The following is a 26,046-nucleotide window of genomic DNA, read 5'->3' as shown; positions in this document are numbered from 1 at the left end:
AAAAAAAAAAAAAAGATACATGTCCTGGACTAGCAGGCACTCCGAGATATTATTGTTTACAACTAACTGGAAAAGAAATATTCAATAAAGATCTTATTGTATCCACTAGGAATCAAAGCATGATTTCAAGCCAAAGCAATCTTGAAAAAGAAGAACAAAGCCGAAACAGTACACTTCCTGATTTCAAACTATATTTCAAAGCTAGAGTCATTTAAAAAGTATGATATTGGCATTAAAAACAGAAATGCAGATCAATGGAACAGAATAGAGAGCACAGAAATAAACCCATGCATATATGGTCAATCAATTTATGACAGAGGAGCCAAAAATATACAATGGGGAAAGGATAATCTCTTTAATAAATGGTGTGGGGAAAAACTGGATAGTCACATGCAAATGAATAAAACCAGACCTCTATCTTATACCACATGAAAAAATCAAAGTCAAAATGGATTAAAGACTTGAACATAAGATCTGAAGCTGTAAAACTCCTCAAAGAAAACATAGAGAGTATGCTCCTTGACATTGGTCTTGGCAGTGATTTTTTGAACTTCACACTAAAAGCAAAAACAAACAAGTGGGAGTACATCAAACTAAAAAGTTCTGCTCGACAAAGGAAAACATCAACAAAATGAAAAGGCAACCTATGAAATGGGAGAAAACATTTGCAAACTACATATTCAATGAGGTTAATATCCAAAAATACATAAGGAACTTGTACAGCTCAAGAGCAAAAAGGGAAGCAAAACAAGTAACTATTTTTAATTTAAAATGGACAAAGAAACTCAACAGACATTTCTCCAAAGAAGACATGCAAATGACCAACAGGTACCCGAAAAGGTATTCAACATCACTCATCATCAGGGAAATGTAAATCAAGACCACAATGAGATATCACCTCACACTTGTTAGGATGGCTCTTAGCAAAAAAAGAGATAAGAAATGCTGGAGGGAATGTGGAGAAAAGGGAGCCCTCCTGCACTGTTGGCAGGAATGTAAACTGGTACTACCACTGTGGAAAACAGCATGGAGGTTCCTCAAGAAATTAAAAATAGAACTACCCTATGATCCAGCAATTTCACCTCTGGGTATATAGCCAAATGAAATGAAACCATTTTCTCAAAGAGACATCTGTCCTCTCATGTTTACTGCAACATTATGCACAATAGCCAAGGTTTGGAAACAACCTAAGTGTCCATCAATGAATGATGGATGGAGAAAACCTAGTACACACACACACAGGAATATTATTCAGCCTTAAAAAAGTAGGAAATCTTGTCATTTGTGACAATATGGATGAACCTGAAAGGCATTATGCTGATGAAATAAGTCAGAAAGACAAATCTTGCATGGCATCACTTATATGTGAAATCTAAAGAGAAAAAAAGAAGCTGAACTCATAGAAATGAGAAGTAGAAAAGTGGTTGCCAGGGGCTGGAGGTGGGGAAAATAGGGAGAAGTTGGTAAAAGGATACAAGCTTTCAGTTACAAGATAAGTAAGATCCATAAGAGGATCTAATGTATAACATGGTGACTATAGTTGATAACACTGTATTGTAAAATTGATATTTGCTAAGAGAGAACTTAAATGTTCTCACCCAAAAAGGGAGGTATAAATATGTGAGGTGGATGGATGTGTTCATTAACTGGATGGATGTGTTAACTAACTAGGTGTTAATTAACTAGATGTATACGTATTTCAAATCATCATATTGTACAGTTCAAATATCTTACAATTGTGTCAATTATACCTCAATAAAGCTAAAAATAAAGAATCAAAGCATAATTTCAAACTGATCTCTACTTGATGAGTTTAAATCAGCAGATCCTTACATAAGGGAGATTCTTTGGGAAAAAACACAACCATTTATGTTCTCAAATAGATGAGCACACTAACAGTTTGACATTTTGAAAAACACTGCATTAACAAAACTCACTAGCTCCAATAAATAACAAGATTGTGATTTTGTCCATACAGCAGTTCTCATAGCAGCAGAAGAAAGAAAAGGAGGAAAAAGGAGGAAGAAAAAGAGAAAAAGAGAAGGAAGGAAGGAGAAGAGGAGAAAAAATAAGAGGAAGGAGAAGGAAAACAAAGACAAGGAAGAGATGAAGAAAGGGAAAAGAAGTGATGGAAGAAGAGGAAAAGGAATGGAGAGGAAGAGGAGAAGCTGCTTGATATTCTAACTACAGATTATTATTTGAAATTCTATTCACAGATACTTGCAGCCCTCTGAGCTCTTCTGGGTACTTGAATTATGTATTATGTAGTTGTACTAGATCCTACTTGGGTGCAGATTTTAAAAAGATGGCCTATCAAGTCATCTCTGTCCCTCAATTTTGACACCACTACCAGAGAGTAGAGACTCTGTACCAGAAGTTGGAACTTGCCACATTAGGGAGTATAAAGTTCAATTTACCAAGAGGGGAAATAAAACTAATATTTATTGAATACCTACTATGCAGCTAGGACTTACACTAGGTATCTTAAATGCATTTTATCATTTAATAACATTAATATTATTATAGCCATTTTACAGATTGAAAAACTGAGGCTTGGAGAGGTTAAGTAACATTCCCATGGTTGCACCACAAGTAAGTGACAGCCCAGAATTTAATCCTGCTTGAATCTTCTATGCTCATCTCTTACTTCACTGCCCTATATCAATATGTATGGTGCTCGTTAGTGATTCATTTTAAATAGCAGCTCAGGGCTCCTTCTCCTTATTTCTCCTTGAGAAAAGCTGATGTGGCCAGAAGCCAAAATCACTACCAGTGATCTATGGGATTATGGACTGACGTTTTCAGTTTGAGTCAAAGTTTCTTGTGTCAACATGGCTTGCTGCCTTGGATTCCTTACTTTAGCCTCCCACTCTTAGCTTCTCACCTGTTTAGACTGAAGTACAGAGTGACAAAACCTATTTGAGGGGAGGGAAGGACATGTGTGCCGTTGTCCATGGTCCTGAACTACAGGTTGTTCCTGTGGGAAGAGGAGATGTGGTTATGGATGTGGCACAGGGCACAAACCCAGGAAGGTCTGACAGAACTAGATATGGTCCAAAGGAAAGGATACAGGGAATAGATGGCTTAACCAGCACAATTCAATAGAATTTTCCATAATGGCGATAATGTTCTAATTCTGCATTGTTCAAAGTAGTAGCCATTAACTACATGTGGCCATTGGGCACTTGAAACATGGTGAGTAATCAATTTTTTATTTCATTCAATTTTAACTAGTTTAAATTGAAATAGTCACATGTGTACCATATTGGACAGCACAGATTAGGTCATCAGCACTAAGCAGTTTCCTGAAAATGCAAATTTTGGGGCACCACATCAGATGTACAGGGTCATGATCTCTGGGATGAATCCAAGGATGTGCACTTTTAACCACGAAATTCCTGTGCTCACTGACATTCAAGACCCACTATCTTACAGGGTCAGACTTCTGAAACTTTCCCCCTAAGCCCACTATTGCCTGTCACTTTCACTTCAGTTCTTGAGCTTGTCCTGACTTAGAAAATTTAAAAGCCTCAACCTCACTCTCAGCCCTGCCTTTATACCTGGGACCCAATGGCTCAGGATGGCTGTTGAGTTTCCACATCCTCCCTCTTCATCCCAAGATTCATTAAGGGTCAGCATTAAGGGCACTCATGACATAGAAACTCTAAGCTCCTGTCTAACCCTGCCCTAAGTCACAATACTCCCATATTCATATGCTATTTGCCCTCCCTACTCATGTATTTTTTCCTAGTCCAGAGAAACAGGCATTTGCCTTGGTTTCTGCCTCCTTTAGTCCCCTGTCCTTTCCCTAATTCCTTCTACTTGTAGGGATGGTGCCTTCCTGGTTCCCACCAGCCTGTCTCAGGTGAATCCTCATCTCCACAATCTTCATCCACAGTCAGGATGTGTGGAGAGCTCTAGTGGGACATTGACTACTACCCTTCTGACTTCCAAGTTAAACTCACTTAGAATGGACCTCTAGGTTCTGATGAATGACTAATTCACCCATAAGTGTGATATATTTTTGAAACACTGCTAATTCTCTGTAGCTAAATCCATTTCTCCAAGCCTCACATATTGATCACATTACCCAGATTCCAGCATGCTACACTTCTGAGCCCACCTTAATTAAATATTTTTAATTTAATAATGGAAGTCAGAGATAAAACTAAATATTTTCAGACTATGAATTCAATATCTACTAAAATTTTCATATCTTATCCCCACCGTCACCACCACTCATATACACACATATACACCACACAGAATGTACACTGATATATCAGTTAAAAAAAAATCATCTCCTATGGATTGCCACATTTGACTGACAGAATGTGTAGACTGTTACATAAATCATCCCACATAGCTGTGGGATAGGTCCCTCTCTCATTGACCTTGGGCTTGGTCATGTGACTTGCTTTGACCAGAAAGACATTTAGCAAATACAACAGGAGCAGAGACTTGGTAAGCACTTGCACACAGAGATATGCCTTCTTGGAATTACTGCCATTGGCACATAGGAGACGTGTCTCTGCTGCTGAAGCAGCCAGACAGAGAACTAAGGCACTCTGCTGATGGTCCTGGCTGACCTCCAGGTGGAGCTGTCCAGTCAAACCCCCAGATCACTGTACACGCATGAGCAACCCCAGAAAACCAACAGAAGAACAGCCAGGTATAAAGTGAACCCAGACCAAACTGTGAGCAAATAAATGATCATGTTTAAAGCCATCAAGTTTTGAGATAGTTACATAGCAACAGATAACTGATACACAGAAAGACCCTAGGAGATATTACCATCATTGCTATTTTATAAATTAGGAATGTGAAGTTCAGAGAGATTAGATAATTTATCCAAGATCTTAGAGCTAGAAAGCAGCAGAAGAGGATCTAGAACTTTAGTCTGTCCCCAAGTTCAGCACCTCTCCACAACACTAGGCTGCATCTATACAACCACCATTCAACTAGTAAGGGGTCCTCAACGACCCCAGTCCTCCCCAGACCCCATTTGCTGACTTAACTCACCAACCGCCAGCATCCCTTTATTGAGGATAAGTGTCCTTTGGCTCCCTCTTGGCCTGCTGGTGACCTCCCCTTGTTACTTTCATTCTGCAAAAACTTAGGCCAGGAATTATTTTAAGGGAACTGCTTGAATACAGCTAATGGAAGCCTTAAAAGGTGAGATCTACCTTATATGCAAAATGAATATTCTGGTCTGCAGTCCTGATATAGGTAATCATAACGGAGAAAAAGAGAAACAAACTTATCTGGTCTGGAGGAAAGCCATAAGAATTATTTAAGGATTATAAGAAATTCATTAGCGAAAAACAGATTTTGGAATCAAAGTTCTTATTCATAGAGAACACTATAGTTATATTAATTCTTTAATGCAAAACTGAAGAATCCAAAATCGTGAAAATGTGCCACAAAACTGAATAAAAATTTTAAACGGAAATCTTAGAGTAAGTAAGGCCATGCCAAATGTATTTTTAAGATTTTATTTATCTATTTATTTAAGATTTTATTTATTTATTTGACAGAGAGAGAGAGAGCACAAGGAGGGGGAGCAGCAGAGGGAGGGGGAGAAGCAGGCTCTCCACTGAGCAGGGAGCCCAATGCGGGGCTCGATCCCAGGACCCTGGGATCATGGCCTGAGCCAAAGGCAGACTTAACAGACTGAGCCACCGAGGTGCCCCACGACAAATGTATTATGAAGAAAAAACTCACCGTTTGAGAAGTTTGTACAGGAATTACCAAAAGAATAGGAGATGTAAATAGGGGTATTCATTTCTTCTGAAAATTCTTAAATAACTTCATCATGCCCCTAAGGCTAATTCATGGATTTAGTTCCAGGTGAAGCAAATATTTTGAAAGAAGTCCCTGCTTCTTGGCTAGAGATGTGCTTACTTTGCTATTATCAACAGACAAGTAAACCAGTCTTCTGAGTTTTTGGCTTGGGAGCCTAAAACTTAATTTTAAAGTGAAAATTTTCATATCTGAATGTCATTTTGCCCATAGTGATAGAACAGTAAGAAAGCATCTGGCATAAATTAAGTGAACCAATATCCAAATCATCTGAAGAATAACTCTTAGTGTGAGGATGTGAGGTCATTATGAAACCTGGCTCGCCCACAGGGTTCAAAAGACAGTGTGGATAAAACATGTGAGCTCATAAACAAGCTTTCTGAGGACGAATTCATTTTCCTGCAGCCCTCTGTCCACACAACAGAGCAGCAATTGCACAGGTGTGTCAAGTAGCCTGTATAACCCGGCTTGTGTTTGTTCCAGGAGAGCTCATGTGCCCACATCCTTTCACTCAAAGAAGGAAAGCAGAGTGGGCTAGTGAGGAAGTACCACTGCCTTTAACCCACCATTTAACCTCTCGGTGGCTCATTGTTCTGTAAAAGGTGGGTAGTAAAACGCATGCTTCCGACTTCACGGAGTTGCAAGCATAAAAAGTGTAAACATGCTTTGAAAAAGTTCAAAGTGCCGTGTGGATACAAAGGGCTTTGTATCTGGTGAAGAGTATAAAAAGGCAGGGATCCCACCAGCCAGCCACGAGGCTGCTGGTGATGCCTCACGTGAAAGCAGAGGTATCTGAAAACACAAAAGACCGAACAGGGAGCAGAAATAAAAATATGCTGCTCGCAAAAAAAAAAAAAATGATCGCGCTTATTCGGGATCCTCACATAAGAAAATAATATTTTGAAAAATTGTCATGTTAAATTTAAGCTACCCTTGGGTGACTCCAAGCTATGAAATTTGCATTTAGCACACGCTTAATTATATCCTTGAAGAATTCCTCTAATTCTCATTCATGACAATAATCCTGCAAAATTTAACTTGGATCCACTTACAAAGACTTGCGCACAAGGTCAATGATAATAAATCAATCATTTATTTCTTTCCACCTACTTTCTGAATAATGATTCCCTTTCTTCCACATGGTACAAGGGTTCCAAATCCTGTTTGCATACAAACCACACATTTTTCCTGTACCACCTTATCTCCATTCATAATTTCACAAGCACTAACACTGAAAGAAGAGTGCTCTGTGTTCAAGCCAGTCCATTCCATTAAATAGACATTTTTTATTATACTACATCTGGTGCTTTTCTTGTACCTACACCACATGTATTTGACACTGTTTATTTAGAGGGGAAAACACTTAGGAATAAGTCCCCGCATCCAAGAAGAGTACTCTAAGAGAGAGGGTAAGAAAAAATCAAAACAATAATACAAGCCAGAATAGAAGAGCTTTAGAGAGGTTTAAAAGGCTCTTGGTGGAAAAGAAAGAGATCACATCTTGTCTTGTCAGGATGAGGTTTCAGAAGGATGCTTTCTAAATAACCCTCAAAGCAGAAATAGAGATAGAAAAGGAAAGATGCCTTATTGGCCAAAAACCATGTTATTTGCAAAAATAATCAAAGCATGGGTGGGAAGAAGAGGAAGGACAAATGCAGGCTTTGAGGTAGCAAAGGAAAGAGCACAGTCAGGGTCTACTGGTGGTGAAATCTGGTAGATGAGGGCACCAGTCTCTACAAAGGGAGGAGTGGAAAGATGAAGCAAATGAGCTCTTCTTATTCTGAAGAGCTTTAATTGCCAGGCCAGCATTCAAGATATGAGAGGGTCTTTGAAGAGAGGAAGGCAGGAAAATACAGTATTTCACTGCCATAAAACCCTAGCTCTTTCTATTACATAATCATTAACACAAATAATGGATAAAATGATATCAAATGTCCATGTCTGCATTAAAATCCTGATCAAATACTGCTTTACTATTTTATGTATATATTTATAATATTATTGCTGGCTATACTTGTAATTAGCTTTCTATTAAAAAAGCATTGTCATGTTTTATTTTGTGGTCATTAAATGCTATCCAGTTATTCAGTATTAGGAAAGTTTCCCCCAATATAATATCAAATTGATATCTGGGCTTTATTTCCAGCAGTATGGTTAACAAAGTACCCTGTTTGACCTTCCTGCAGAAATCAAAATACAAGGGGCACCTGGGTGGCTCAGTCATTAAACGTCTGCCTTCAGCTCAGGTCATAATCCCAGGGTCCTGGGATTGAGTCCTGTGTTGGGCTCTCTGCTTGGCAGGGAGCCTGCTTCTCCCTCTCCCTCTGCCTGCAACTCCCCCTGCTTGTGCTCTCTCTCTGTCAAATAAATAAATAAAATCTTTAAAAAATAAATAAATAAATAAGAAATCAAGATACAAAAATATTTTTAATATATCAATTATCTGTATATTGAGTAAGGGGAACTCAGTGTAACTAGGAACCCAGAGAGGTAATCAGAGAAAATGAGAAGCCACTTTTGGCTTGGTGGCATTTGCCAAACTGAATGAACATGCTCCTTGTTTTTTCCAGTCCCATAAAGCCACAGAATAAAGGCCACAAAGCCCAGGAGTCACCCAATGTGAGGGGTTTATTTATTTATTTATTTATTTTCTTGGAGGATAGGAGGTTTATTTAACACCAGCAGGCTCAGAGGAGAGTGGTCTCCAAAGGTCTGAGCCTAACGTGAGGGGTTTAATAGGAGATCCCCTTTCATAAAACTTAGCTCCAGTGTAAGAGTGAACTGGAAAATAATTCTGGCACTCACAGAACTGAAAACAAAATTACCTATCCAGAAATGTAGTCTCAGAGAGGGTGGGACTCTTCCCTAAAATTTCTTAACCACAGTCAGTCTTCATGTAGTTTTAAAGGTCAAATTCACACTACCTGGGATGTCCAATAAATCACAAGCTAAAAAAGTCAGTTTAGAGTTGTCCTGGGCTGTTAGCTCCTCCAGGTTCCTGGCAGGAACAAATTCAAAATCCTCTCTGGAGAATTAGATTTATCACAGTTTCAAAGAATTCATGCAAATAAGTTCCCAGAAATATGAGGTCACGGCGTAAAACAACAAAAAACACCCCCTCCCTCAAAATACACATAACACATAGGAAAAAAGAGTACCATGAGCAAAAGCCAACAGAACAGACTGGAAAAAAAGTCTAAAAGGCTCTATATCTAAATAAATTTAAGAATGGCTTAAAATAGGAAGAAAAAGAAAGACACCATAGAAATGATGAAACAGATATTTAAATAAAAAATATATGCATCGTGCTCAGTTTGGCAGCATATATACTAAAATACAAATTCTAAAACTAAAAAAAAAAACAATTTTTTTAACTTAATAGACTAACAACATTGAAGTGTGAAACAGGAAGATAGAAACAATCATCCAGAAGGCAACATAGCAAGATCACAACAGATATTACAAAAAAGAAACCAAAAGATATGTCAAACCAGAGCTCTAGAGGGACAAGAAAGAAAAAGAATAGGAAAAAAGAATATTTGGATTGATGATTAAGAATTTTTCACAAATGATGGGATATCTCTCCCCAAGCTGAAGAAACCTAATGAATCCCAAACTTGATAATTAAAAAAAAAAAAAAATCCATGCTTAGAGATTTATCTGAATCTCTGCACTCCCAAGACTGGGTCAATTTTGAGCTTTAGGTATGATCTCATCTGTTAAAATAATAAACAGAGAGCAACCTTGAAAATTCCCCGGGCAGACAAAAACAGTTTTAGTCATACAAAGTTTAATTCAGCTTTTTTTGCGAGACTAATTTGAGCTGGGTCATTTCTTGCTTATGCCTCTGAAAATCATAAGCAAGACTTAAATTGTTTCCCAAGGTTGATATTAGGTACCACTGACCAGTTCCCTATCATTTAAGAGAATTCTTATATTAAAACCAATCATTGTGAAGAATAAACAGTCAGTGCTTTCTCACTACATAAGCTGCTTTCTAACAATATACTCCTGAGCCTCGTTCCATGTTTTCATTTGGGTGTTCTCAGTTTGCAAACTGTCTTACTGGCGTGTGCACAATAAACTTTTACTAATCTCTACTTCAGTGATCCATTGGTTTTACTTTGGCTATTTCTGAACTTTTTTGTTTTTTTAAGATTTTATTTTTAAGTAATCTCTACACTCAACTTGCGGTTCGAACTGACAACCCCGAGATCAAGAATCCCAAGCCCTACCTACTGAGCCAGCCAGGAGCCCCTGAACTTTTGACACTTCTCTGGCAGTCCCTTTTTCCAACAAAAAAGTCTTTACTTCAAAAAGAGGCGAGCAGGCTCAGTGGTAAGAGAGTCTGGTTCATAGCAACATCTACTTAGTATATTTTAAAATATCTTACCACATGAAGCCAAAGAAATACCCACCAAATTCCAGTCACTGAGGGTTGTCCTGAATGCTCTTTAGGTTCTCCAAAAAGCAGCTTGTTTTGTGTCACATTATTTTTCTCCCCTTTTTGTGGGCTAGATTCAATTTCTCACTACTTGGATATTGAACACTTTCTGCAAATTAAAGAGAAAGTCACCTTAGGCAACTCTCAAATACAGACTTATTGGAAACTTGATGATACTGTAAATCATTACAGAGCTTAGGTTCTGTACCACTGCCCTCACTGATCAAATAGAGGGCACCGCTTTGAAGCCAGCAAGGACCCCTGGGACTGGCCTAATGCTTTTTGCCTTCAGCTTCTAAAGTTTATCACATTACTAATGTTTGAGCTTCTGGATTCTGCTGGCTAGTTTAATCATCCTGAAGTACAATAATACCATTAACAGTGTTAGAAATGATTTATTCTTCTTTGTACTATTTCCTTCTGCTTGATTCATTCATTTTATTTATAATTTTGCAATTATAAGTTTTCTTCCCATAATCCTTCTCTCTCTGGCCATTCAAAGTAAAGACCACACTATCCTCTCTCTTTTATGATAATCTGTTGCTATGGAAATAGAGTTTTCAAACAGGGATTAAGTGATCCAAGAGTAATAAAGAAAAAAGAAGTACTTTCTAAGAGAAAAATTGTGTTCAAATACAATCCCTTTAAGCTGTTACAAAAACATTACACAATTATTAATTGAGCCCTAGATATCTAGCAAGGTGCTAGGTCCTAAGAAATTCAGAGAAACATAAAATCCATAAAATTGTGTTCCAGCCAAGGAAATAAGACAGTAACACACTGTACAAGCAATGTGGTACTGTATATAATTCAGATGTGTAAAAAATAAAAAGTTTGGGATCATAAAATCAGTAAAAACAAAAAATTAGAGTAGACTAATAAATAAAGGCAGATGGGCTTGATATGGATGAGCCATTGGAATAAGGCTTTAAAGCCAAAATCAGGAATTTTAATTTCATGATTAGAAGTTATGTTTAGAAAGAAAGTGTAATGTGATCGACATGCTGCCCAAGGAAGATGATTTCATTTATTCATTCAGTGAACATTTTCTGAAGGTCTAATTGACATTGGGTCCTGGACTAAGCATGAGGGCAGGGGTAAATAAAAATACTGAGACAATGTATCTTGGATCAGGTTCCCTAGAAGCAGAGCCTGAGACCAGGATTTGGGTGCACATGATGTATGAAGGGAGTGCTCTAAGTAGAGAGAGAATAAAAGAAAGAGAATAGAGCTGGGGGAGGAACTAAAACTAAGATATGTCAGCAGGCGTCTGGCTTCAGCTAGATCCCTTGGAAAGCCCCCAGAATTGTTCCATCTTGAGACAATGGTAAAAGCCTTATACTCCCCTATCAGGCAGCAATTGCCTGGAGGCTCCCTGAGGGATAGTGGTGAGTAATTTACCAAAGGAGTTAGGGGTCATGGAGTAAAGGGCAATTCTCCACACAAGTGGGCAGGAGTGAACTCTTAGTAGCCAATGCTCACCGCAGTTGAGGGATGGGGTCTCTAGCCTGCTACAGGGGGTCTGAGTGGGACACCAGCAGTGTAAACAATGTCTTCAAATTAAGAGAAATGAATTTTGAATTTAGAATCCTATACCTGGCCCTCAAAGTACTCTGAAAGAATTGCTTGAGAACAATATTGTGGCAACAAGCTAAATGAGCTCAAGAAGGGGGCGCCTGGGTGGCTCAGTTGTTAAAGCGTTAAAGCGTCTGCCTTCGGCTTGAGTCATGTTCCCAGGGTCCTAGGATGGAGCCCTCATCAGGCTCCCTGCTGGCGGAAAGCCTGCTTCTCCCTTTCCCACTCCCCCTGCTTGTCTTCCTGCTCTCACTCTCTCTCTCTGTCAAATAAATAAAATAAAATCTTTAAAAGAAAGAAAGAAAGAAAGAGAAATGCATGGTATACATGAAAAAATGATAAACAAATATGTAAAATTTCTAGTTAATTCTAATCATTGCTAATGCAGAAGGCAAGAAAAAATTGGAAGTAGAATTCCAGATGATTACCATATGGCAGATGGTGGTATAGGATGGGGAGGAGAAAAATGAAAGCATCCTAAGGTGAGTAGCTGTGTAGAGGAAAAAATAAATACAGATTAACTCTGGGCCTGCACCCTCCAAGTATGGTTGTTATGGGCTGAACTGTGTCCCTGCAAAATTCATATGTTGAAGCCCTAACCCTCAGTATTTCAGAATGTGATTATATTTGGAGATAGGGCCTTTAAGGAGGTGATTAAGTTAAAATGAGACTGGTAGGGCGGGCCCTCATCCAATCTGATGTGGATGCACAGAGAGTGGCCAGGGATGCGTGTACACAGAGGAAAGACCAAGTGAGGCCATCAGCAAGCCAAGGAGAGAGGCCTCAGGGGAAACCAAGCTGGCCAGTACCTTGATCTTGGATTTCCAGCCTCCAGAACTAGGAGAAATTAAGTTGCTCTTGTTTAAGACACCCAGTCTGTGGTATTTTGTTAGGGCAGTTGTAGCAAACTAATACAATGGTACTCACTGGCTACACGTGGTTGTGGAAATTTGTATGGATTTGCATTAACTAAAATTAATTAATTACATCAATTAAAATTAAAACTTCAGTTCCTCAATTGCACGAGCCACACTTCAAGGACTCAACAGCCACATGCAGCTGGTGCTTATTCTGCAGTAATACAGGAAGCAGTCTTTTTTTCTTTTTTTTTTTTAAAGATTTTTTTTTTTATTTATTTATTTGACAGAGAGAGATAGCGAGAGCAGGAACACAAGCAGGGGGAGTGGGAGAGGGAGAAGCAGGCTTCCTGTAGAGCAGGGAGCCCGATGTGGGACTCGATCCCAGGACCCTGGGATCATGACCTGAGCCGAAGGCAGACGCTTAACGACTGAGCCACCCAGGTGCCCAGTAATACAGGAAGCAGTCTTATCTGCAGAATATCGAGCATTTCCATCACCACATTAATTTCTATTAGGTAATGCTGCTCTAAAATTTGAAGGCAAATTTTAAGTTTAAATATATGGGATAAAAACTTAAAGGAAAATGATTAGGAAAAGAGAAACAAAAACTAAATAAAGAAAAGGTAATAAACCCAGCAAAAACCTAAAAGGAAAAAAAATCTAGAAATAAAGACAAATATAAGATAAACTAGTAGGACTATAATTAACCGTATCTATAATCATAATAAGCACAAATATGTTAAGTTCCCCCTTTAAAAGACAGAGATTTGCACATCGGGTAAAGGAAGGAGGAAGAAAGGAAGGGAAGAAGGAAGGAAGGAAAGGAAGGGGGGAGAGAGGGAGGAAGGAGGGCGGGAAGGAAATAAGGAAGGAAGGAAGGAAAGAAAGGAATTATGAAGAAAATTTTAAAATAGAAGTATGGAAAATACTTCTTTTTTGGTAACAAAAAATAGCAAATGTAGCAATATTAATACTAAATAAAATGGGATTCAAGATTAAAAAACAAAAATAGTAAATGAAACAAAAAAGAATCTTTTATACTAAAAAAGATATAATCGATTATGAAGACAAACTCTTAGAAATAAAAGGTAAAATTGACAAATCTTCACATGGCTACATTCAGAAAGGAAACTTTCTACTCACAAATGGAAAATATACTATTGGACAGTAAGGAAATGTGACATATATCAGATCACGGGTAAAATTTCAATAAATTTCAAAAATAAAAAATCTTACAAGCCACATTAGCTGGCCTTATCACAACAAAAAGAGAACTTAACAACAACAACAAAATAACAAAATATTTATCAACTGGGAAATATTTTAAATATCCTTCTAAATAATTCCTGTGATAAAGAGGAAATCAAAATGTTATTTAGAAACACTATTTTATTTAGAAACACTATGTAGAAAGTAGCAACAATGAAAGCATGTATCCAGTCAAGATTCTTTTTTTTTTAAGACGTTATTTATTAATTTGTCAGAGAGAGAGCACAAGCAGGGGGAGTGGCAGGCAGAGGGAGAAGCAGGCTCCCCGCAGAGCAGGGAGCCCGATGCGGGACTCGATCCTGGGACTCGATCCAGGGACTCGATCCAGGGACTCGATCCTGGGACTCGATCCAGGGACTCGATCCTGGGACTCGATCCTGGGACTCCGGGATCATGACTCGAGCCGAAGGCAGACGCTTAACCGACTGAGCCACCCAGGCGCCCCTCCAGTCAAGATTCTTATTTGGAAGCAAGAGAAACCAACTCTGGCTGACTTAGGCAGAAAATGACTTTATTAAAGGATACCGCTTAGCTCACAGAAGCACTGGCTTAGCAGTAGAACTAAGCTGAGAGCTGCACAGTGAAGACAATGGCCACAAGCGTGCCACCAAACTAGTTTGCACAGGGCAATACTCCTGCCACGCCAGGTGTCAGCAACTGCATCTGGCGCTGCTGCCGCTGCCAGCCCTGGACACAGGGACAGCCCCTGGCGGTCTTGTCAACTGCTGTCCCAAGAACTTGGTCTTGCTGCAGATGCCAATGCTCTGACTTCTGTGCACCGCTGTCCGTTCAAACAACAGGGTCGCATCCCTGTGTTTGGAGCCTAGATCGTGTGCCTGTGTTCAAGCTACAGGAAAGACCAACATTTTCTGCTTTTATAGAGAAGGCGGGCTTTGTCTCCCGTGAAAGTTATCAATTCAAAAACAAAACAAGCCCAAAGAAAGTAGAAAAAAAGCAACTAATGAAGACAAATACAAATACTGACAAAATGGAAAAGAAAGATAAGATAGACTTAATTTTTTAAAAGACCAATGAGGGTAGACAAACTTATCATGTCTGATTAAGGAAAGTGAGAAACATGTTTTAGGGTTTAAAAAAAAAAAGAGGCGTAACTATAGAAAGTTCTTATTTTTAAAATAATATTACATATAGGTTATTATAACAAATTTGAAAACCTAGAGTAAGTGGATTTTTTTTAAATATATAAAATAATTGAGTCAAGAGAGGATAGAAAACACAAGGAGACCAACAACCACTGGAGAAAATCGAAATGTAATTTTAAAAATCTATCCCTGAGAAGGCATCAAGAAGATCTAGATGGTTTTACAAGTGAGTTCTAGAAAAAATTAAGGGAAAAAATGATTTCTATTTTAGACAAACAATTCCAGATTGATCATAGGAAAGGTAAAAAGTTTTCCCACTTTACTTTTCAAATGAAACATAACTTTGCACAACTAAATTTCATGTTAAATAAGACAGTTATTGACAATATTATTCAAAAATATGGGTGCAAAAATCCTAAACCAAATATTAGTAAATCAAACATAGCAGTATATTAATACTATATGTAATATATATATAAATTGACCAAATAAGGCTTGTTGTAGCAATACAAGGATGAGTCAATGTTAGGAGATCTCACTGACAAAGGAGAAAATGGGATTTTCTCCATTTTGATAGACACAAAAATGCATTTGATAGAAGACAGTAGTCTTTTTGAAGTAAAAATCCTATTTTAGAAGTCAGAAAACCTTTAAGAGGTAGGAACAGAAAGAAACTTCCTTTTTCTAGACAGAAGTTAACCATCAGAAACATGCAAATTATTTTTGATGGTGAACTATTAAAGGCACTGTAATTAAAGACAAGACCAAGAAAATGTATCAGATAGGGCGTCTGGGTGGCTCAGTAGGTTGAGTGTCTGCCTTCAGCTTGGGTCATGATCCCAGGGTCCCGGGATCGAGTCCCGCATCAGGCTCCCTGCTTATCAGGGAGCCTGCTTCTCCCTTTCCTTCTGCTTCTCCCCCCTGCTCATGCTCATTCATTCTCTCTCTCCCTCTCCCTCTCTCTCACAAAAATAAATAAATAAATAAATAAATAAATAAATAAATATACTTTAAAAAAAAAGAAAGAAAATGTATCAGATAAAAGTGTCTGGGATGCAAGCAATGGAAATCAATTTTGACTAATTTAATCTAAAGGGAGCAAGGATTTATTGGAAAGCTTGTAGAAAGTTCACAGCATCAACCAGAAGGCTGGAGAACCTAGCTCAGAAACAGACAAGAATTGTTTGGTCTCTGGAATCAATGATTGCTGTTTTTCTTGCTCACTTTCATATGGCTCACTTTCTTCAAGAGCCCAAGTCCTAGGATGGTAAGTCTAATCGGCTAAACTTGGGTCATGGACCTGCCCGTTGATGATGCAGGGGCACTGATGGGAAAGACCTAATGAAAAAAATATCCAAGGGCCCCTTCTACTTCCATAATGGGAAAACAGGGTCCCAGGATTTACCATTCTTCCATGACTGCCCACAAATATACAAATAATTCATCAATTAATCAAGATGTGGTTAGGAGAAAGGGATGCTGGACAACAAACAAAAATGCTACCACAACATCCTAGCCAGTGTAATAAAGACAAAAAAAGTTTTTAAGAAAATGGAAATAAGTGGAAAAATCTCAAAGGAAGAAATTAAACACTCATTATTTGGAGACGATGTCACTGTCAAGCTAGAAAGTTCATTAGAACTTGCTGAAAAAAATATTATTATATAAATAATAGATGTTCAGGGGCACCTGGGTGGCTAAGTCAGTTAAATGTCTGACTCTTGATTTTGGCTCAGGTCATGATTTCAGGGCCATGAGATCAAGCTCCGCATGGGGCTCCACGATCAGCGGGGAGTCTGTTTGAGATTCTCTCTCTCTCCCTCTCCCTCCGCCCCTCCCCCCACTAAAATAAATAAATAAAATCTTTAAAGAAAAAAATAGAAGTTCACTAAGGGGGCTAAGCACAAAATCAACACACACACACACACACAAAATCAGTAAATTGCCTGCATTCCAACAATAACCAGTTAGAAAATGTAATGAAAAAATACCCATTCACAAAAAAATAATAAAATAAAAATAAGAAATAACAAGTTAAAAAATAAAAATAAAAATATCCACTCACAGAAATAACAAAAGCTGAAATATCCAGGAACATCCCTAATGAGAAATGCATAAAACTCATGTAAATAAAAATATACAATTTATCTGAAATATATCCTGAAGAAGACCTGAGTAAATGAAATATGCTATATTTCAGATTGAAAAAATTCAAAATTGTAAAACTCCCCAATTAATCCAAAAATTCAATATAATCTCAATCAAGATCTAAGCATGGAGAAAAAAAAAAAAGATCCAAGCATGGTTCTTTATGGGATTTATAAGCTTGTTATAAAGTTCACCTGGAAGAGAAAAATGTATAAGTATATTTGAAAAAGAACAACAAAGGAGCATTTACCATACCAGGTTTCAAAACAAAGCTTTAATGATTAAAATATGTGGTATAGTCAACAGAGGACAAGAGGGAATCTAGAAGCAGCCACTTTCTGTTATAACGGCAGCATTTTACATAAAATGGCATTGGCGCAAATAGCTAACCATTTGGAAACAAAATTAGATCCCTACTTCCTGTGTTGCACAAAAATAAATTCCACATGGACTGAAGAGCTAAGTGTAAAAACAAAACTATAAAAGCATCCTAAGAAAATACAAGATCATTTTAATATAATCTTGGAGTAAAAAGTTTTTACCAGACCCAAAGGCCATATATTGACCATTTCATTATATAAAAAATTTTTAACTTTTATTTTTTTTTAAATATTTTATTTATTTATTTATTTATTTGAGAGAGAGAGAGACAGACAGCATGAGAGGGGAGAGGGTCAGAGGGAGAAGCAGGTTCCCCGCTGAGCCGGGAGCCCGATGTGAGACTCGATCCCAGGACCCTGGGATCATGACCTGAGCCAAAGGCAGTCACTTAACCAACTGAGCCACCCAGGCACCCAAAATTTTAAACTTTTAAATTATACAAGGTACTTTCAAAAAATAAGAAAAAGCCATAGAGCAGGAGAAAATATTTGTAAGAGCTCCTACAAATCAGTAAGAAAAAGACAACACAATTTAAAAATAGGCAACGATAAAACAAGTATTTCACCGAAAGGTTTCACACTAAACTTGTGAAAAAATGACTAGGATTACTATTGATCCAAAGAATGCAAATAAAAGCAACAATTGGGTACACTTTACAATCAGATTTGCAAATGTTAAATATTCAGTGTTACTATAAGAGTGTTAGGAAATGGTCTTTATGAAAATATAAATTGGCCACAGCTCTTTGGAAGACAATTTGGCAGTATCTGTTGAAATTTTAGATGCATGTACTCTTTGACCAGGAATTCCACTTTTAAGTATCTGTCCAACAGAAATATGCTCTCAGTTATGACACAATGTATGTAGAAAGCTTTTTAAAGCAGTATTATCTGGGGGTGCCTGGGTGGCTCAGTCGTTGAGCGTCTGCCTTCGGCTCAGGTCATGATCCCAGGGTTCTGGGATCCAGCCCCACGTCTGGCTCCCTGCTCCGCGAGAAGCCTGCTTCTCCCTCTCCCACTCCCCCTGCTTGTGTTTCCTCTCTCACTGTGTCTCTCTTTCAAATAAATAAATAAAATCTTAAAAAAAAAAAAGCAATATTATCTGTAATGGCCAAACTGAAGACAATCTAAATGCCCATTAGTAGAAGAAAGGGAAATTAAGCCTCTACTATGTAAAGTAATGGAGCAATTTAAAGAATTATGTGGATGTGTATATACTGAAATACAAAGTGTGCTAAGACATTAAGAAAAAAACTCAACTTGAGTGAACAGTATGATCCCATTGATGTAAAAATCAAATCCCACAGTTTATGAACCTATATGTACACGTAAATGCATAGGACAAGGGCCAAAAGACACACAGCACATTGTCCATGGTGATTATCTCTGGGGAAGAGAGTGGGAGTGGGGAAATGAGACTCATTTCTTACTCAACCTTTCTGCTTAAGATGTTTATAACAAAGGGGCACCTGGGTGGCTCAGTCACTTAAGCACCCGACTCTTGGTTGTGGCTCAGGTCCTGATCTCATGGGTCACGAGCTCAAGCCCCAAGTGGGGCTCCCCGCTCAGGAGGAGTCTACTTGGATATTCTCCTCTTCCTCCGCCCCTTCACCCACTCACGTGGGCGCTCTCTCTCTCAAATAAATAAAATCTTTAAAAAAAAAAGATGTTTATAACAAAATTGTGCAAGTGCCTACTTGTACAATCTTATTACAATTTTCAAAAACTGAAAAATCATACTGGTGGGAGAGTGGAGGAAAGATTAATAAGGAGCACCATCAACAAGCAAGCAAGAAGGGATTGGCCCGGGGTGGGCAGCCATCTTTGGGATGAAGAGGACATAGAGTCAAGAGAGTGCAATCACTAATTGCACAGGCGTGGGCAGGAACAGGGAGGAATATTAAAAGTTATGCAAGTTTATGGGGCAACTTAGTAGAGGGAGGGTGTCATTTACCGAGGTAGAGAACCTGGGAAGAGGAACAGGTTTGGAGAAAATCTAATGAGTGCAGTTTATTTGTATATTTGAGTATATTTGGGGGTGCTCTGGAGCACTCAAGTGGAGATGCCCCTAGACATCTCCAGACACTAGGATGGAGATATAGACACAAGTGATCAGGGCTCATGTGGTGCCTGCAACTGCAGGCTAGAGGAGACCTGCATATACCACGGCATACAGCTGGGAAAAGCAGCAACACAAGCAGAAAGACCGAGAAAACACTGACCATGAAGGGGTGACCAGAGGAAGAGGGAACCAGGAAGAAGACTGAGAAGGAATGACCACAGAGGTGGGAGGTAAGCCAAGGAAAGGGAGTGACATAGAAGTTAAGTGAGGACAGAATTTGGAGAAGGGAGAAATGGTCAACAGGGCTTTCTATCACCAGAAGGAAAATCAAGAGCCAGAACTTGTAGAGGTCACTGGTGAGGGACAAGCTCAGCTTCACCAAAAGGGAGAAATGGATGCCAGGTCACAGAGGCTTCTGAGGGGCACAGGCTGTGAAGAAGGGCCACAGCAGATGGAAACTTCTCTTATAAGAAGCATGGCGACTTTCTCATTTCCTAACGTTCTACAGAGAACATGTGTTACTGTTATAATAAGCAAGGGAGGGGGCACCTGGGTGGCTCAGTTGGTTAAGCGACTGCCTTCAGCTCAGGTCATGATCCTGGAGTCCCGGGATCGAGTCCCGCATCGGGCTCTCTGCTCGGCAGGGAGTCTGCTTCTCCCTCTGACCCTCCTCCCTCTCATGCTCTCTGTCTCTCATTCTCTCTCTCTCAAATAAATAAATAAAATCTTTAAAAAAAAAAAGAATGCAAACACAATTTAAAAAAAAAATAATAAGCAAGGGAAACAAAGATAATATTTTAAAGGATAATATGTTTTAAAATAAAAACTTTAAATGACTATGACAAGAAGTAGATGTAAGACACATGATCCAGGATGGAGGAAGATGTTTCTTAAAAGGTAGGAAACTGAATACTTAACACAGACTGTGGAAGAGAAAGAGTGAAGACCCAAGAGAGCAGAGAGACACAATGAAGCAGGGCCACCAAGGACAGAAAGAGCTGAGCTCCTAATCAACAACAGGTTACCAACTCTGCTATTAAGGCAGAAGAGCAGGAAAAAGAACAGGGGCAGATTGATGTGTCTTTCTTGGTAGAGGAGGACATTCAAGGTGTTTGGTCTGACAGCCTCTCTGAAAAGTGAGGACTGGGTTAAGGACTGAAGGGAAATTTTATTTTATTTTTTTAAGATTTATTTATTTACTTTAGAGAGAGTGCAAGCCAGTGGGGGAGGGGCAGAAAGAGAGAATCCTCAAGCAGACTCCCACTGAGCATGGAGCCTGACATGGGGCTCCATCTCATGACCCTGAGATCATGACCTCAGCTGAAGTCAACAGTCAGTCTTTCAACTGACTGGACCACCCAGGCGCCCCTGAAGGGAAATTTTAAAATAGCTTCTGAGGACACAAGACACACTGAAAGCCGCTAGACAACATAGAGCTGAAGCTGTCAAACATTTTTATTCTACATTAAGAAATACATTTTAGGGGCACCTGGATAAGCTCAGTCTGTTAAGTGTCTGACTTTGGCTCAGGTCATGTTCCCCGGGTCCTGGGATTGAGCTGCCTGCATGGGGCTGCCTGCTCAGTGGGGAGTCAGCTTGTCTCTTTCCCTCTGCCTGCCCTCCCCCAGCTTACACTCTCTCCTCCCTCTCAAATAAATAAATAGAATCTTTTTTTTAAATATTTTTATTTATTTATTTGAGAGAGAGAATGAGAGAGAGAGAGCATGAGAGGGAGGAGGGTCAGAGGGAGAAGCAGACTCCCTGCCGAGCAGGGAGCCCGATGCGGGACTCGATCCAGGGACTCCAGGATCATGACCTGAGCCGAAGGCAGTTGCTTAACCAACTGAGCCACCCAGGCGTCCCAAACAAATAGAATCTTTTAAAAAAAAAAAAAGATTCTCTCTCTCCCTTTGCACCTCCCCGCCCCACTCTCTCTCTCTCTCCCAAAAAAGAAAGAAAGAAAGAAAGAAAGAAAGAAAGAAAGAAAGAAAGAAAGAAAGAAAGAAAGAGGAAAGGAAAGGAAAGGAAAAAAGAAAGGAAAGAAAAAAGAAAAGAAATACATTTTATATCATGGCCCAATACACACACACACGTAACTAACACAAAAGATTCATGAAACAAAACTTACACTTCCCTTCTGAGATGAATGCTTTCTACTCTATCCTATTTAACCTAAAAAACAAACCAAAAAAAACCACTAGATTGAGCTCATCAGTGGGTTGTGACTCACAGTTTGAAAAACACAACTACTCACGGTTGAGTAGCCCTAACCAATTTCAGTTGCATCTAATTTTGTCAGTCTTCCTGCTCCACTTACATGGTAAGGGGGCAGAGAAGTTGAGGAGGATGTATTAGAAGGATAAGAATTGGTAGAGTCTAGGATAATGGCAAGAGGAGCATGTAGAGATGGACACTGGGATGGATAAGAAAGACCAAGGAGTCAAGTGAGAACAAATAGCTGGGTCTAGGACCTGGAGGTCCCAGGGTAACTAAAGAGCTGGTGCAGTGACATCAGAGAGCAAAGTAACTCAGAACCAGTTCTTAGTTCTTAGATTTAAGTATCGAAAGCAGTGATTCTGGGTGATGACAAGGCCCCGGTGTGACCCTCAGATCCAGGATGATTCATGGAAGTGCACTGCAAGGATTGAGAAACTGGGGAGACAAGACCATAAAGTTTTGGTTGTAGACATCTAGGCATACTGGGGGGGTGTCGCCTAGGTTAGCTGGTAGAGAACATCAAAAGCTCAAGACAAATATAAGAAACGTCTTGGATCAGCACTGTCCAAGGGACAGAAATGTTTGATATCTGCCCTATCCAGTTCGGTAGGCACTAGCCACATGCAGCTCCTGAACACTGGAAATGTGGCTAGTCTCACTGCCAAACTGAAATTTTAATTCTATTCATTTTAATTCATACAAATTCAAATAGCCACATTTACCTAGTGGCTACAGTAGAAGGCAGTATCGTTCTAGATGAAGAACTATCAGGAAGACATACAGTCAGTTAAAAGTACCACAATGGGATGATTCCAAAGCACTGAGAATCTGTTGATATCATCTACTTCGATGGGGGAAAAAGGCAATGTAATCTGTTTATTTTACTTAACAGAATGTTACACACACAGAAATGTACTTTAGAGATTCAGAATCCTTGGTCAGCAGAAATAATAAGGTATTAGGGCGAGAGGTGTAGAAATGCAACTTATCCATATAAGCTGGTATATAAATCAATGAGCGGATGAGTTTCTCAAGATAGCAAAGGTGGTGGCAAACCAACAGGACTTCATGTGACTGCAATCATGTACTTGGGGGAGCTTGTAAATTAGTGATGTGGGAAAGAGGTTGAAGGGGCACTGTAGGACTTCACAAGGAATATAAGAAGAAATTATAAAATACTTCAATGACTCCAAAAGATATATTTGCATGTTTATAGCTCTTCCCATTAAATTTTTCCACTTATTTCCATATGGTTTGTGTTTTTCCCTTTAACTCTAAGAAATTCAATTATCATTGAAAGCTATCCCAGGTTCTGAGTCAAACATTATCTCAGCCTGAATCCAGCGATAACTCACCAGGCAACTGCTTCCCAAGTGCAGGAATCTCAAATACAATGAAGCATCATACCCACTGTATTCTGTATTGTGGCTATTTTTGGCTTATGACTCTTCCGTATAAAATTTACAATCAATCTTTCCAAGTCCCACCAAAAAAGAAAAAATCCCTATTGAGATTTTGATGGGAATTGCATTGAATTTATAAATTAATTTGGAAAGAATCAATGGTCCAAGATATAGAATCTTCTACTATATCAACATAGGATATCTCTCCATTTATTTGGGACTTCTTTAATTTCTTTCTATAAAATTTTATAATTTATTTCATAAAGATTATGTACATCTTTTGGTAGATTTATTCATAAGTACCATTTTTTGTTGCTGTTATAAAGGGGATATTCTTTCTCCTATTACATTTTCTATTTGTTGATGGCAAATAGTTTATATAATAACATTATATCCAACCACCTTCTTAATTCTTTAAGAAGCCTATAGATTCTTTTAACTTTGTAGGTAGAGAATCATACTATCCATAAATAATGACCTATTTGCTTCTTAATTATTTCTTGCCTTACTAGAAATCCAATAAAATGTTAATGAAAACTGACAACAGTTGGTGCCCTTGCCTTTTCTGGATCTTAAAAAGAATGCTTCCAAGATTTTATCATTAAGAATAATGTTCACAGCTTCCAAGATTTCATCATTAAGAATAATATTCACTGTAGGGTAGTGTTTGTTTAATGCCCTTTATCTCGTTAAGGGAATATCCTCCAACATTTGGCTTCATGAGATTTTTTAAAAATCATAAATAGATCTTGAATTTGTCAAAATAATTTCGGCATCTATTGGATTGATTTTTTTCTCATTTAATCTCTTGAAATAACAAATGACATTTACAAATATCTGCACGTTAAACTACCCTGTATTCCTAGAGGAAGACCAATATCTTCACAACGCATTATCTTTTTTATATACTGCTGGATTTTGGCTTGTTAATATTTAATCTAGAATTTTTGCACCAATGTTCAGGAATGAGACTGGCCAGTAATTTACCTTTTTGTACTGTTCTTGCCAAATTTGGGTATTAGGTTTATACAAGGTTCACAGAATGAGTAGGGAAGTATTGTCTCTTTTGCTATATTCTAGAAACATTAGTATAAGACTGAAATAATTTATTCATTAAAGTTTGGTAAAAATATCTGGGCCTGGTATTTTTTGTTGGGAAGATTTTAACTACTTATTTAGATTACTTTTTCTGTTTTTTTTCTTCTCTGATGAGTTTGAAATTATAGAACTTATTTCTACTCTTTCAGTAGTTACCTTTATAATTTTAAAATTTCATTCTTATTTTAATCAAAGATACATGTGGACATAGCTTAAAGTCAAATTGGTGTTTTTTCTGTTTTTGTTTTTAAAGATTTTATCCATTTCTTTGAGAAGAGAGAAAGAGAGAGCGCCTGCATGCACACCTGCACATGAGCAGGGGAGGGGCAGAGGTAGAGGGAGAAGCAGAATCCCCGCTGAGCAGGGAGCCCGATGTGGGGCTCGATCCCAGGACCCCGGGATCATGACCTGAACCAAAGGCAGACACTTAACCGACTGAGCCACCCAGGCACCCCAGAATGAAATAGTTTTTGAGTCAAATGCAGCTTCATATCCTGATCCCCAGAGGTAAGTACTTCCAGTTTTTTAGCTGATTCTTGGGCTGTGTCCATATCTTAGGCTATTTGTGTCCATATCTCTACATAACATGCTCATATTATTACTTCTTGATTTTTCTGTTTCAGGCATTATCTATTACCTTCTCACTCAGGAAAATAAAGACTTAACATACTTTCACACATACCCCCATCCTCTTATACCCTACCACATACGCACAAACATCATCCTTCAATCCGCACAACATAGTTATTTGAATTTTAGATAGACGCTGCTGCTTTGCACACATATTCAGTGCCTACCCTCCAGTATTTAAGCTTTAACTATACTGCACCCCCAACTGTGCTGGTCCCTCGCTAGCCCAGAAGGCATGAATCATCCTATCCATTGGAGATCTTCAGGGTAGAAAAGCTGGGGGGCTAGCCACTTCCTAGAAAACCTTTCAGCCACTCCTCCTTTTGTGGCCTCACCTTCCCTCCTCTTCCGGGACATGCCTAATGACATCTGAACTATGAGAGGATTCCTCAACCAGTTGCTCCTCAGCTTTCTCCATCAGGATGCATATAATGTCATTTATTTCTCCCAGGTACACATGGCATTTCTGAGAGTGTCTTGTTGCTTTCCTTTTTATGTGAGGACATATGTTATTTTCTTTAAGCAATTTTGTACATAATTTATATTCTGCATCTGGTTATTCTAAATCTGAAGTTCTTAGGAATCTAAATCATTTTTCATTGTTTCTGCTGACTCCTCATGAAGCTTGGAAGTCAGCTTTCCCAGGCCCTCTGAGATGATGATCACCTGCTTTCCTAAATGAGCTTCCTAAATTTGGCTGCTATTGTCTCCTCACTTGTTCCTATAGGCTTCTGTCTTTGGGGGTGGGGGGGGCAGAGGGAGAAAGAGAGAGAGAATCTTAGGCGGGCTCCACGTGGAGCTGACAAAGGGCTCGATCTCAAGACACTGAAAACATGACCTGAGCCAAAATCAAGAGTCAGATGCTTAACCTTAACTGACAGCCACCCAGGCGTCCCTAAATAGATATTTTTAAGACAGAAGCCTAGCTCAGCAGGGAGTCTATGTTTCTCCCTCTGCCCCTCCCCTTGTTCATGAGTGCGCGCGCATGCGCTCGCATGCGGTCTCTCGCTCTCAAATAAAATCTTAAAAAAAAATTTTTTTTAATAAAAATACCC

This window comes from Leptonychotes weddellii, chromosome 12 (assembly GCF_054177405.1).
Source record: "Leptonychotes weddellii isolate Sample4059 chromosome 12, ASM5417740v2, whole genome shotgun sequence".
NCBI classification, from domain to species: Eukaryota; Metazoa; Chordata; class Mammalia; order Carnivora; family Phocidae; genus Leptonychotes; species Leptonychotes weddellii.
The sequence above is the reverse complement of the archived record's forward strand: the minus strand, read 5'-3'. Positions refer to the sequence as shown.